At 39.5% G+C, this 13524-nt stretch overlaps 1 protein-coding gene across 12 annotated transcripts in view; it reads left to right on the top strand.

Moving 5' to 3' along the window:
* Positions 1-13524, top strand: part of stxbp5l (syntaxin binding protein 5L) — a 380881-nt gene that overhangs the window by 29293 nt on the left and 338064 nt on the right. The window lies entirely within an intron of this gene.

Genomic DNA, 13524 nt, shown 5'->3' with positions numbered 1-13524 from the left:
AAACAGCAAGGGCTGAAATTTTGCATATAGATTATTGCAAACATTTAATATTAAAAGTCTGTGGCTATTGCTAATCTGTTGTCATTCATTATGACATTTGCAGACATTAGGGGTATGTTTGATTTTAAATTTTGCTTTTAGGGGTGCCCGGATAGCTCACCTGGTACCAAGACTGAGTCCTTGCTTCAGTAGCCCAAGGTTTGAATCGAACCTGTGCTGTGTGTTATCCTCTCTCTCTCTCTCTCTTTTCCCTCTTTCCTGTCACTATCGATTAAAGGCAATACTTTTTTTTTTGCTTGTGGAAAAGCTGAGTTTACATTTTGAATTGCTTCCTTAAAGCAATTGTCTATGCTCTCACTACAAAATGGTTTCAGTTATTATTTATATCCTCCTCATCTTCTTCAGCCTTAACCTCCTTATCCCCTTGGTTGCCAGTCTTTGCTCTTTGGTCCTTCGTCCACTCTGCTAGGGATTGCGAGGTAGTCGAGGAATGAAAGGTCAGCTTTCTATTAATAGCGCCACTGAGAATAGTGTAGGAAATGGCCCTGTTATACGTTGTGAAATGTAGATAATAAGACAGGAGACGTTTTCAATCCAAATAGCATAGTGTCATACCAGTAAAGTCAGTCACCTGTGTATCAAAGGCATGTTTTTCTGGATCATGTGCATTTTAGATAATTTGGTTTCGATCATACATGGAGAAAAGCATCATAGGAGAACAAAATACTTTAGTACTGGTTTATGGAATTGTTTGTATAAAACAAAGTTGGTATGGTAGCACAAGCAAAAAAAAAAAGTTTTATTTTTCTCCAAAAACACAAATAGTTTTCGAAAGAAAAAAGGGCGTTGCCTAGGCTAGATCAAGCAGGCTGACCTTTGCCTTTATCTGATGTGTAAAGACTGCTTGCTAACCTTTACTGCAAAAAGGTCACTGAACGCTTCTGTGATTACTGTACTGTGGGATTAGTGACAGTGAAAAGTCAGAATAAGTGAAGATGAGAGAGTGTCGGATGCACATGAGTAACTGTTTGGGAATCACTGGCCTGGACTAAAAGATAATTTTATCTCTTTGGTGAAACATAGACAAATGTTCATTTTAACCTAATCCATGACGACCTAACTTCCAGTTGCCTGTTCTTATGACTTGTATCTGAAGCATGTGTCATTTTGCAAGACACTGCGGCCTAATTTGACGTTTAGTTATGAGGACTTGTTGTGTAAATAAAATAGCATTTTGTTTCTGAGTAAAGTAACTGAGATGTGTTAGTCATCGGCCCTCTGGCTCATGAGGCTGTGCTCACTCACATGTGCCGACACACAAACAAACAAACAAACAAACAAACAAACAAACAGTGAGTCTACTGATGTTTTCTGGAGAAATATCACATCCAAATTCAGTAACATCCTTTGCTCCGTACCCTCCAGCTAGTAGCCAGTAAAAAAAGAAAAGGTCTGTATGTATCAGTGTGCCTGCATATGTTTGTGTGTGCACATGTCCATGCATATATTTGAGCCTTCAAAATCCTACGATAACAGGTGGCTTGAGTGGGTAGATAGCACAAGGTGCAGAGAAAGACAGACGGAAATGAATGTACCACAGAAGCTGAAAGTCAAAGACGTATAGGTCTGTTTTTATGCAAAGTGCAGCGCAAGGTGCAAACACAAATGGCACTTACAGTAACTATGTTGTATATAGGCATTTCCCTTTCAGCTGATCAAAGGCAAGTCTGTGATCGTCTGCAGCCTCTAATTGAAGTGCGGCACATTGTCAAGCTGCAATTATGCACGGCAGCAATCAGCACCAGACTCTTGCAAAATAACCACACATGCAGCTTTGCTCTTGTCCACATCATTCTACACAGTTTCATAAGCGGTGTAAATCAACGGTAGTGCTTGAGTCTCACACTTTGCAAACAGTTTCCATGAAAAATTGTATGACAATGTGGAATATTATCTATTCACTAACTCCCTTAAAGGTCCACTGTGGAGGATTTAGTGTCATCTAGCAGTGTGGTAACAGATTGCAGCTCCTTCAGGTCATCTTCCGTGAAGGAGAAACTAAGAATGCCCCTATCTAGAGCCAGTAATTGGTTTGTCCCTTCTAGGCTACAGAAACATGGCGGTTCAACATGGTGGCCTCCATGAAAGGCATCTGTTGATCTAAATGGCTCATTCTAATGTTACAAAAACACAATTCCTATATTCAGGTGATTCTTAAGGTGTCTTCATCCAGAAGCACTGAATTGCATGTTGTCTGACCAGATCAGAACGCAGAAGTGTTTGTAGTTGTTCTGATTTGCCAAAGACTTAGTGAAACATGATAGTTGTTAAATATGGGGATAAAGCTACACAGTTTTAGACATGGAAGGCAATGTATACACTGTGCTTCATGTCACATGCATTGATCAAGATAATGTCTTTAGATTTCTCTTCTGTCCTATATATAAAACCTTTTTTAATACATATAGAATTACACCCACCTATCCAGTAAACCCTAAGGAGGCAAATTTTTAAGCTGTCTTAATTTTAATTACAGTGTATTCCATCTTCAAGGTGGACTATATTTTGGTATTTAGGCATTATGCCTTCTAATCATCTTCATTAGTATAATTTTGTGTTCAAGCAGTTTGATTTCTCTTCCTGTCTCTCTCACAATATCACATTTTACCACATTTATATTTAAGTGGGAAGTATGCAAAGGGTCTGACTGGATGGATGTCGGTCATGCTGTATCACAAACCACAAAGAAATTCTGCAAATGCAATTAGCTGTGCTGCCAATGCAATGGTACATGTAATCTTTAAGTCTTTAATTAGATCAGATGCATGTCCCTTTGAATTATATGATTTGGCATGTTGGGACTTATGTTTACTCCACGTGATAGTGAGGAGGTGTGTGTATGCATACTGAGCATAGTTATGCCACTGTGTCGCCACGTGTAGACACATTACATAATGCGTAGTTCACTTCATTGGAGGCAGAGAAAGCATAAGGAGAGGATGACTTAAATGGGAAGGATGTTGGTGTTTTGGAGTCTGTGTGACAGATAAGAGACAAAAAGCTGCTCTGCATTCTTATCTCTGCGCCCAGTGATGTCACGTGGAAAACAGTGTGCATTGCAAAACAATGGAAGATAGGACTGTTAGATCTAGGTCCGTGTCGCATTATAGTGGAATTAAAAAGTCAAGAAGTAATTGGAACGATAATGAGGGATAGCTTTTGAACAAGTCCTCTCCTTTTTGAGCAGTCAAATTTTAGGAGATTGTCATGCTAGTCGCCTTACGTGATGCAAATATAGGCATTAGAATCATCTTTGTGTCTCCAACATACACTAACACTATTTCTTGACATTTCAAGGCTAAGCCAAACCAGATGTTGGCTTCAGATGTTACTTTTTTTTTTTTTAAAAACTTTATAAAATCATATTTCTCCAAGACATCAGGTGTAAGTATGACTGGCACCAGAGTTACAGAACTGATGTCCTATTGCACTGTTGCACTGGACTCATTGCCATTTCACAATTGCAACTTTAGTCTTCTGTGTTAATGTGTGTAAATGTCTATTAGTGCATTTGCGATTAACATTAGTTTGTCTGTTGAATCGGACCACACACATCGGGCCAGCCTTTGCTCCCCAGGTGCATCAATAAGCCTTGACCGTGTCAAGTAAAACGTAGCTCATTTAAAATGTACTCAGAGTAAAAGTTACTTAGTTACTTCTGGGGGGGGTGTATAAACTAGGGGTGGGCGATATGGGCAAAAAATAATATAATATCGTTATTTTGGGGGATTTTGGCGATAACAATAATCAGTCGATACCCTTTAAAATGTGATTGGAATTGTCTGAATAAGGGCTTGTGTCCACAAAACGCGTTTTTAGCGCTGAGGGCGCTCAAAAACTCATTTTCCGAGCGCCCAGCAGTGTTAAAAGTTGAACAGATTTCAACTTGAAGCGCTCTGAGCTCTGCGCTAAAAAAGTTTTTTCGAAACTAAACCATTTTCATGCCAGAGAGGTAGACCCACGTCTCGGCACTAAATCATCTGAAGTACCGGTAGCTTCAGGGACTGGAGGTGCTTGCATTTTCTCTCTACCATCACAACACGCTGCTAAACTGTTGCAAGGAGGATGCTAGCGGGATGTCATGTGATCATGTAGGCCCACTAGTCGTGTGATTGAATCCTGCCATGCTGTAGAGACCGTTGCTGCACCGTGTATTAAGTGGATGTGAGGAGTTTCCGCATGCGTTTCAATATTTTTGGCGAAGTAATTTAAATACTCGATAATGGTAATTTGTACATCGTCAACAGTCATCTCAAGGCACTTTACACATAGAGCAGGTCTAGACCATACTCTTTAATTTAATTTTAAAGAGACCCAATATTAGAACAACACTAGAAGATTTTTTATTAACCAAAACTTAATAACTTTTTGGTGCATTTTTCAATGTGTTAATACACTCATAAGCAATTTTTAACGCATATCATAGCAATATTAGCATAATTTTGTGTGAAATTAAGGAGTGAGTCAAATTTGATTGTTTAAAATGAAGCTTACTAGCTTACTACCAAGTTAGGTAACGTTAACTAGCACTATAAAGCTGGCTGCTAACACTGACTTTAGCATACCATGATTGAGTGCATGGATCCATGATTAATTGCATGTCACGTTATTTAGCTTCACGTGAGGTTATGTTATCTGTACATGCTTGCGCAGGTTGGAAGCAGAGGTTTTGTAGGTGGATAGCTGCGTCTCTTTCGGCAGACAAAGTTTACATTGCATGATGAAATTGTTGTCATTCGCGGACTTGAACTCAAAGAAGTCCTTTAAGTATGGCCAGGGATTGGCCTCACGTTCTCCGTGCGTGTCTCTGTGGCCCAAATTCGACCCTTCTCCATCGATACACTTCTCTCCATCCGTCTCCATCATCTTTTAGCCAGCTCCTCTGTGGCACCAAACGTCTCGACGTTTCTGACCTTCTGGCGCTGCAGTTGTCCAGAGCCTATCAGATGGACAGTTACTGGCACGCAGACGCAGTGCAAGTTCAATTATTTTATTTTTTACTTTGTAACGGAAGCTATTTAAAATGTAGTGAAGTAAATTACTTCCAACAATATGTACTTAACTAAAAGTAAAATGACTCAGAGTAAAAATTACTCAAAAAAGTACAAGTGCACAAAAAAACTACTCAATTACAGTAACGAGAGTAAATGTAACTCGTTACTTTCCACCCCTGCCTGTCAGTGGTCATAATGTTACGGTTGATTGGTGTATAAAAAACTAGATACTTTGTGAAGGTGAAAAAGAGACGTGAGTCTGGCTTTGGGATGTTGCCATGGATACATTAACACAAAAGTCTCACATTGACAGCCCAAATGTATTTGACCATCTATTTAATACATCAGAGAAGCTGATGCAGAAGTTATTTGTAATGTCAAAGTTACACTATAAAATCCACCCAAATCAATTTGGTGCATCTTGGTCTCTGATGATTGTCCATCCCTATATAATAGTCTCAAAGAAGACAAAAATAATACATATAGATCCGGGGGCCAAAACAGCAGATGAACCCTTATTTTTTTTTTTCAAGGACATGCACTCCAAACATATAATACTGTTGCTTGTCACGGCTCTAATGAAGAGAATACAAAAGATGTGCCCTTGGTGAGCACTGGAAAGGTGCTGTGACCGTCATCACAGTGTAACAAGGTGAGACAGTGCAGCGTAGCACATCATATCTCATTAATTCATCCTGTCTATCACCAAAACAACAGACCCTAGCCAAAGGGCTTTACCGATGCCAGCTGCCTCCCTTGTTAATTTGATTCCTCACCTCATCGCTCGGGCCTGGAGCAGTCAGCCACTGAGCTGTCCAGCCGTTTTGTCTAGACATCTGCTTGCGAAGACAAAAGGACTTTTGTTGTTGTTTTTCTGGTTTTTCTTCTCTGTCACAAGTCTGTGTTTTTTTAGGGATCTAGCCAAATGGAGTACAGGTGCTGGAGAAGGATACAGTTTTCTCCTAATCACCTTTGCAGTGGGGAGCACAGATGAGAGGAGATAGAGATGGGTAATTATGCAGCAGTGAGGGGAATGAGGGGCTCAGTGTGCAAGCTGAAAGCTGAATAAAAGTGATATTAGAAAAAAACACATCAATTCATTTGAAGTGGCTTGAGCCTCTACCTGACATAGTTTGTAGTTTCTGAAAGCTTTAAGTCAATACTTTCTATCAGATAGTAAGCAACATTGTTTTCCTGTGCATTAAAGGCTCTGAAACTACCTGTGTAACAACTGTCTTTGCATTCTGTTTTATATGATATAGACTTGACACACCCAAAGTAACCTAACAGTGCTACTGAAAAGCAGGCTTGCCAGCATGCACAAAGTCTCTATAAAGATAATAGGGAAGGAAGAATACGAAACAATACAGAGCCTATACGAGCAATCAGTCAGGAAACAAGCAACAAAAATCATTGCAGGCCCTCAAAATCCTCTCTTCTCTGAATATGAACCTCTGTCATCAGGAAGAAGACTCCATGTGCCAAAGTACAAATCAGACCAATTGAAGCTGAAATTTGTCCCAGCCGCAATCAAGCTGCTGAACTCTAATGCTATTTTTTTGTGCAATAGGGCAATGTGCAATGAATACACCCCATCATTTTAGCACTTTCTTCCTAAGTCACTGTGGACTTTGCCAAAAATTGTTCAAATTGACTGGATAAAGAGATTTTGACTACAGCAGCAGCTGCACATGCAGTTGCTGTGGCCAGTAGACTAGCTTCTTTAAATTCAGCTGTTTTTGTTTTAATCTGTTTTCGGCTTCATTGCTGAAACACGTATTACCAATGACAGAAACAGCCTACAGTCATCGAAAAAGGAAGTGTGCGGTTTGGATTAAAGAGCAGGCAGATCTGCCGGACCAGCCAACATCCCGGCAGATGCTGCGGTCGCCCCAGGAGGACAGGAAGAGATGAAGAGTGTAGAAGAAGAGTGTTCCAGCTGACACAAGATGAGAGGAGGAAGACTCGGTGTTTACATCAGCAATGCTTGGTGCTCAATTGCAGACCAAAATTGATTGACAGTGTTTCTCAAACGTATTATGTGAAGATGAAACTGGATACTTTCATTTCGCTGGACAACCTTGCCTTGAATAAAAAATAAATACATTTCCTTGATCCTTGTCAGTACTAAATGTATAGTCAAGTGTCTCTTTCATGTTTTAAGATGTTTCAAGCAACGAATTGTAGCACTGTGCCCAAGACAAATTTCCCATTGGGGACTATAAAGTTTACCAACTAACTAACTCTCTGTAGGTCATTTTGTGAAATGGCAGTTAGAGCATCTTTAGCTTCTGTAATGTGACTACTTCTGAGAGAAACTTATTATGCCAGCAGGATGTAATTTCAAGGGATTTCATCAAATTTCTCAGGGACTTCATCTCTCAAAAGTAGCTGTGCCTTAGTGAGCATGGGGCCTCTGGAAAACCACACTGATTTGGAGCAGGATACCACCCACAATACAGTTATACCGGACTGTTGGCCATCACCCACACCTCCCCACCTGCTTTGTTGCATCAGTAGGCGGAGGATGTGGGAGAAATGAATAAATTAGACCACGCTCTTTTGGAAATGTAAACAATGTTTTTGCAAGCTGACATCCAAACACACACCTCCAACTCGTGATATTGCTCTCCTAGCTACTATGACACAAGCTTACAAAGTCAAGTGGGGTGTTATATGCTGCAGGGGTTAGTTGGTCGCCTCAAATCACATTTGATTGGATAATTGTATGTATGTGCCTCGAAGAGACACCTTTTAAGGTCAGTGAATGTGGTGAAATACAGATTTCTGAACAAGACAGTTTACAAAATGTACCGTACAAAATTCTCAGATCAGCTAAGATAAAATAGGTAAAAGGGTAAAAGGGTAAAATATTTTAAATCTTGAGGTTGCAGATTACTACAATGACAATGATTGGTTCCTTTATGTTCCTGCCATTTTGTGGCTTTATGCCAGACCCTCTTTAATGCTGGTCGTACTTCACAGCAGACTGGAGAGAGGCGAGAACACATGGCAATTGCTGCTATTTCCCCTGGCTTCCTTATCTCATGCTCGGGCTGATATGTGGCCATTTTATCTGCTCTTCTGGCCCCTGAAAGATGAGGAGGAATGATAAAAAGGGCAGATCAGGGTGAAACAAATTTCCAGAGACAGATAAGAGGATACTACAGAGTCATACTGTGAAACAGGGAGATGTAGAAAAGAAACTTAAAAGAAGATGATATAAAAGGGAGCAAGAGAGCGAAGAGAGAGGTGTGGTTGATGCGGGCAGAGTACGTTGAAGAGAACTCTGTTTACAATGAGAGTGAATTTCTTCTAAATGTAAATTTCTATGGACCGCTGTCTCCTTGACTGATTAGATTGGAGGTGTTGATTGTGTGTGCCCATAGCGCAGAGGCTCAACAAGCGTGCACACACACAAATATTGATCCACTTGAGTAGAAAAAAATGTACCCTGTTTCTTGTGCCAATCAACTTCCTCTTTCCTGAATGAAGTGTCAGTTTGTTAATTACTGCAGCAGTCTGATGCATTCTGATTGTGAAACAAGTAATACATAGAAAAATGTCTAAAGCTTTGAGACTTCATCAATATGTTTTGTTTTTTTTGTTCGGTCAACTTTGGATGGAAATGACTTGACTGTCAGCTTACTTTCTAGTTTGCAAAGATGTGTTGTTGTTATGATGTTAGCTATAGTAGCAGGACTGACTTCTGCTGGCTGGTGTGCTCTCTGAAACCATCTCCTCCTCTCTGTTGTTTGCTGAATGTTAGCAGCAGTTTGAAAACCCACAATACATGTAACTTTAGTTACATTACTTGCTGCATTGCTGTTTGCACTATATCATTACATTTTTCATGGTATTGGATTTCTCCAGAATTGTGTACCCCACCTTTAAAGATCAAATTTGATTGACTTTGGGTATCACGGGTCTAAGCAACATGTCAGTTGTTAGGGGTAAGGACCAGTGTCATGAGCTATCCCATGCAGTATCAGCACGGCCATCTGGACCATAATGAGCTATCAGTGCTACTGGACTCACTGTCATTATCATATTGGCTGATATTCATCATAATTACCATCTAAGATGTTGTCATCCATCATCAACATCATATTGTTATCTTCTCTTTTGAATGTTAAATATGACTGCGTTAATGGCTTAATGGCCACAGCATGTGTGATCTTCTTATTCCATCTTCCTCATCGCTTCCTTTTCCTTTTGTCCTTTTCATGCCTTTCCATTTTTCGTCCCATGTTCTTTTCATGTTTCTAGATCATTCTATGTTTGTCAGTGCCAAGTGCCTTCGTCTCACTTCCCCTTCTTTCTTTATTCCTTCTAATGTTCCCTCCCTCTCGTTTAGGATATTGGGTCTCTGGTTGTTATCAACATTTGTAATTTCTGGGGTGAATGAGTCATGCCTCAAAACAGCAGCCTTCTAATCTCTTCCATGAGGCCGCCTGCAGCTTTATAGAGACTCTAACATGCAGACAATGTTACAAGCTAAGTGTTGCATCTGTGTGTTTATGTGTAGCCATGTACACATTCAGAACATGTAGGCTACATTGTGCGTACACTTTAGTGTGCCTGCAAATGAGAGGAAAAGAGAGAGAGAGAGAGAGAGGTTGGAAGGGGTGTTGTAGGCTCTTTTGAAAAGGATGCACGCCTCCAAGTGTAAGCAGGCGATTGGTGTAGGTGTGCATGTGTGAACACAAGGGTGAACACAAAGACGCCTGCAAGGAGAGGAGGAGAGAAAGAGGATGGAAAGAGAGATAGGTTCTTGGCAGCGTTGCAGAGTTGGGCTGATTTATCATCCCACATTGTGACTCACCATTTGTCAACCATACAGTTTACATTTCAAAGCAGCTACTAAAAGACACAAGAGAAAGAGAAAGAATGAGGGGGAAAAAGATGGGAAAGGAGAAAGAAAGAAGGGGGAGCTAGAGAAAAGCAGAGAAAAAATAATTTCAGAGGAAAATGTAGAAAGTAGGGCATTAACTTTTGTCTTTCTGTAGCCTGTTGGTAAAAAAGTGTAGTAGTATAGTAGTATATCATTTCAATAAAGATGATAACTTAGGGTTTGTAGCTGCAGAGTATGTGGTAGTTTGTGTGTAATGCAGAATGTGTTTTTGGGTTGAATGTACTGTAGGCTGACTTGATGGCTAGTTGAAAGCATCCTGATCCCAGTGTGTCTGAATCACTGCACAAAGATGAACTGAATTCATCAACATAAAATCTTTCCAAATGAAGCTTTATGAGGTTGTGCAAATCTCTGATGGGCTGTCAATGTTACATGCGTTCGATGTAATATGATAACATGTTCACAAAGACTCCACATCAGAATGTCGATCCAAGAGCAAGAGAGTGTAAAGACTGTACAGATAACATAATATAACCTTGTTACACATGGCTGTTTGACGATGTGTGTGTGGGAGGACTGCAGTGTTTGGGCGACTGCCTTAAGCAATCACCATCATGTGAGCCAAGTAATAATGTGTCACTATTGGAAATCTGTACAGTAAATACCTGGCAAAGATTAAACTCGTGTTGTAGTATGGTTTGTAAACTTCTGTGCATATAAGGCTGACAAAAATGTCAGAGCAATGCTGCTGTATGTGTTTAATGTACACTGAAAGCCCATTTTCTAGATGACTGTCTGTATATCAATGTATTTCTATGAGAGCAGTCATGGAGGCGCTTTTTTCTTTGTCTGAGTTGTCATGATTTTGAATAGTAACATCATGTTTTTCTAGGATTTGCTGCCATGTATTCTATTCCTGTGCCAGTCACAGGCGCATACATTAACAAATATGCCCTTGCCTGATGATTACATCTCAATTTCCCTCCACTCAGTATCTCATATCAGACTCTTAAAAGCACTTGATGAGCACCATAGTACACTTAATGTCACCAAACAGAAATGCATGACTACTGCTATGTGATTGCCTCTTAGAGCCATCACACCAGCAGGGTTATTTAGCTTCTTTACCTATGCATCATGTGTTCTTTCTTCTGTCATGATAAAACTGAGGGCTACAAGAATAGAGCAGTTTCTCCACTGAGCTGAGAGGTGAGAGCAGGTGTTCTAATACACACCCAGGTACAGACTTGATGTTGACTCAGAGGCTTATTAGTAAGCCCTCTCAAGGTCCACACAACGAACCCTTCAATGGCTGATCAGTTCAACCTAACAAAATACACAACCACTGAATTTCCAGCACAGGAAAACCTACAATGAAGAAGAAAACTGCTTTTATCCTCATAGACTAGGTAAAGGTGTGCTTTCAGGTTGAGACAAACAAAGACAGTTTATGTACATTACATGTACACAGATAAAATGATGACATCTGATTCTCTACCAGGCGACAAGCAATACTAACAGCATGAGCTTTGGTGAGGGCCACATACAGCTTTCTCACTGCTGTTTGGCCCTGGAGCAGCACCACAGATAGCGGTCCTGATAACTGCAAAGACTGTAGGTTCTGGCCGATACTCAGCACTGGAGTGAGGCAGGAGTTTTGACACCTGAAGTGATTATCAATATTCACTGACATAGGCTTGGCTCATCAGTGAAACAATCAAAGGCAAATTGAGTCCCAGAAAAACAGGCCATTCAGAGTACTCAGAGGCAATAATGGTTGTCAAAATGTTTATATTGTCACTTGAGGGTAGAAACCATGTAAATCCAATTTTTAAGGTAGACATTTCTAGGTTGGTGGGTGGAAAACAATTTATAATCTGTGTAAAACATTTCATAAAAAGGAAATCAGAAATACATACACAAATTTAGAAATACATTCCCAAGAAGGGTTGGTGACACACATTTTGTGTATTTCAACATGACCAATTCCTACATCGTGAGTAAAATATCCTCCCAAAACATTAGATTTGTAGATTTGGATATCAGGCATTCGTGGTTCGCAGAGAATTAATCCTAATGACTTTGTTGATTACTGGACTTCTAGTGCCACCACAGGTCAGAGTTCAATTAATACATGTCTTTTTATTTTTATTTGCTTGGCACTGTCTTTGTCTGTGAGAGCTATTTACTGCTCACATTGTCAGCAGGTTGTGATCACCTGGCAGAGCTCCTACTGAGTGATTAAAACAGGATACACAGAATTGTGGACGGATCACACACATCTTACAGATAAAGCCTTTGCCTGGAGCATGGACATACACACACACAAACACATTTTTTATAGCCTGATAAATGGACTGAATTGCCATTTGGTTACCACACATTAGTCATTGCCTTTTTATTAACCGAGGCTGTGTTTCAGGTAGCAAGTGTGTACCTAGCAGTAATGCTGTTTAAGACAATTCACTGTTGAAAGAAGTGATAATGGTATATGGCATGATGAGGTGACATAACAAAGTAAGAGAAAAGCTGAAGTATAAAAATGAATAAAATAAACAACATAAACAAGGTAGAACTAGTCCTGTCCAGAATAAGAGTTATCTATATAATCTATCTATATATCTATATAATGGATTCCATTTGCAGTCCATTTCCTGGGGTTTTGAGGAAATCATTATACTGAGATTAACAATTTCCAAATAAACATTGTTTACAGCCTACAAACTGAGACATCCAGGAACGCTGAATCAAAAATCTGTCTGGTCGACCAACCTTCTGTGGTACAATTTTAGTGAGTGCAGCCAGTCAGCTAAATTATCTAAGTTATTATTATAGGTACAGTTAGTCCTTCTCAGACTGTGTGTCCATGTTTGTGCTGTGTTTTTGATATGATAAAAAGATATGTTGTAGCTACTTACATGAGGGCAAAAAAAAGAACAGGATAGTAATGGTATCTTACATGTTAGCTATTGTACAGCTATAGCTGTGGTATCATAAACTGATCTTGGGAAAGACTGTAACCAGGAGAATGTTTAATTTGTATTATTGCTTCGTTTACATGCTGTTCAGCTGATATAACATCCACAGAGATTTAGAACAGTGATTTAACGGTTAACAGATGCTATATTTAAGATGTCCCAATTTGTGTGACTGGCACAGCTTGATAACATCGCCAAATGTAATCCCAACCTCAAAGGGTCTTACTAAACAGCAATTTATGAGAACAAGTACTAGCTTATGTGAATTCAAAAACATAAATATATACAGTATATGTTATATATGTAACCAAACTACATTTAAAATACAAAGCATGGCAGCATGGCTCCTGAAATCAGAATTTGCATATTTGCATGCACACACTAGGCTTAGTCCCCTGCATTTAGGATTATATTTGTATATTGCATTTACATTTAAAAAATGTAAGTAACAGCAAGATGCCCCTAAGCTGTGTTTTGAAAGGTATTAAAGACATGTATTAATTTTCATTTTTTTCTAACATTGAAGCAGAAAAGTGATTAAGGTTATGTTAACCAAAAATTTGGTTTTAAAACCTTGCTTAAGCTCTTTATAATACCTCATCACATTACAAGTTCTGCTTGACATTTATGCAAGCTT

Source organism: Dicentrarchus labrax, unplaced genomic scaffold (genome assembly GCF_905237075.1).
Source record: "Dicentrarchus labrax unplaced genomic scaffold, dlabrax2021, whole genome shotgun sequence".
NCBI lineage: Eukaryota > Metazoa > Chordata > Actinopteri > Moronidae > Dicentrarchus > Dicentrarchus labrax.
The sequence above is the reverse complement of the archived record's forward strand: the minus strand, read 5'-3'. Positions and strand labels throughout refer to the sequence as shown.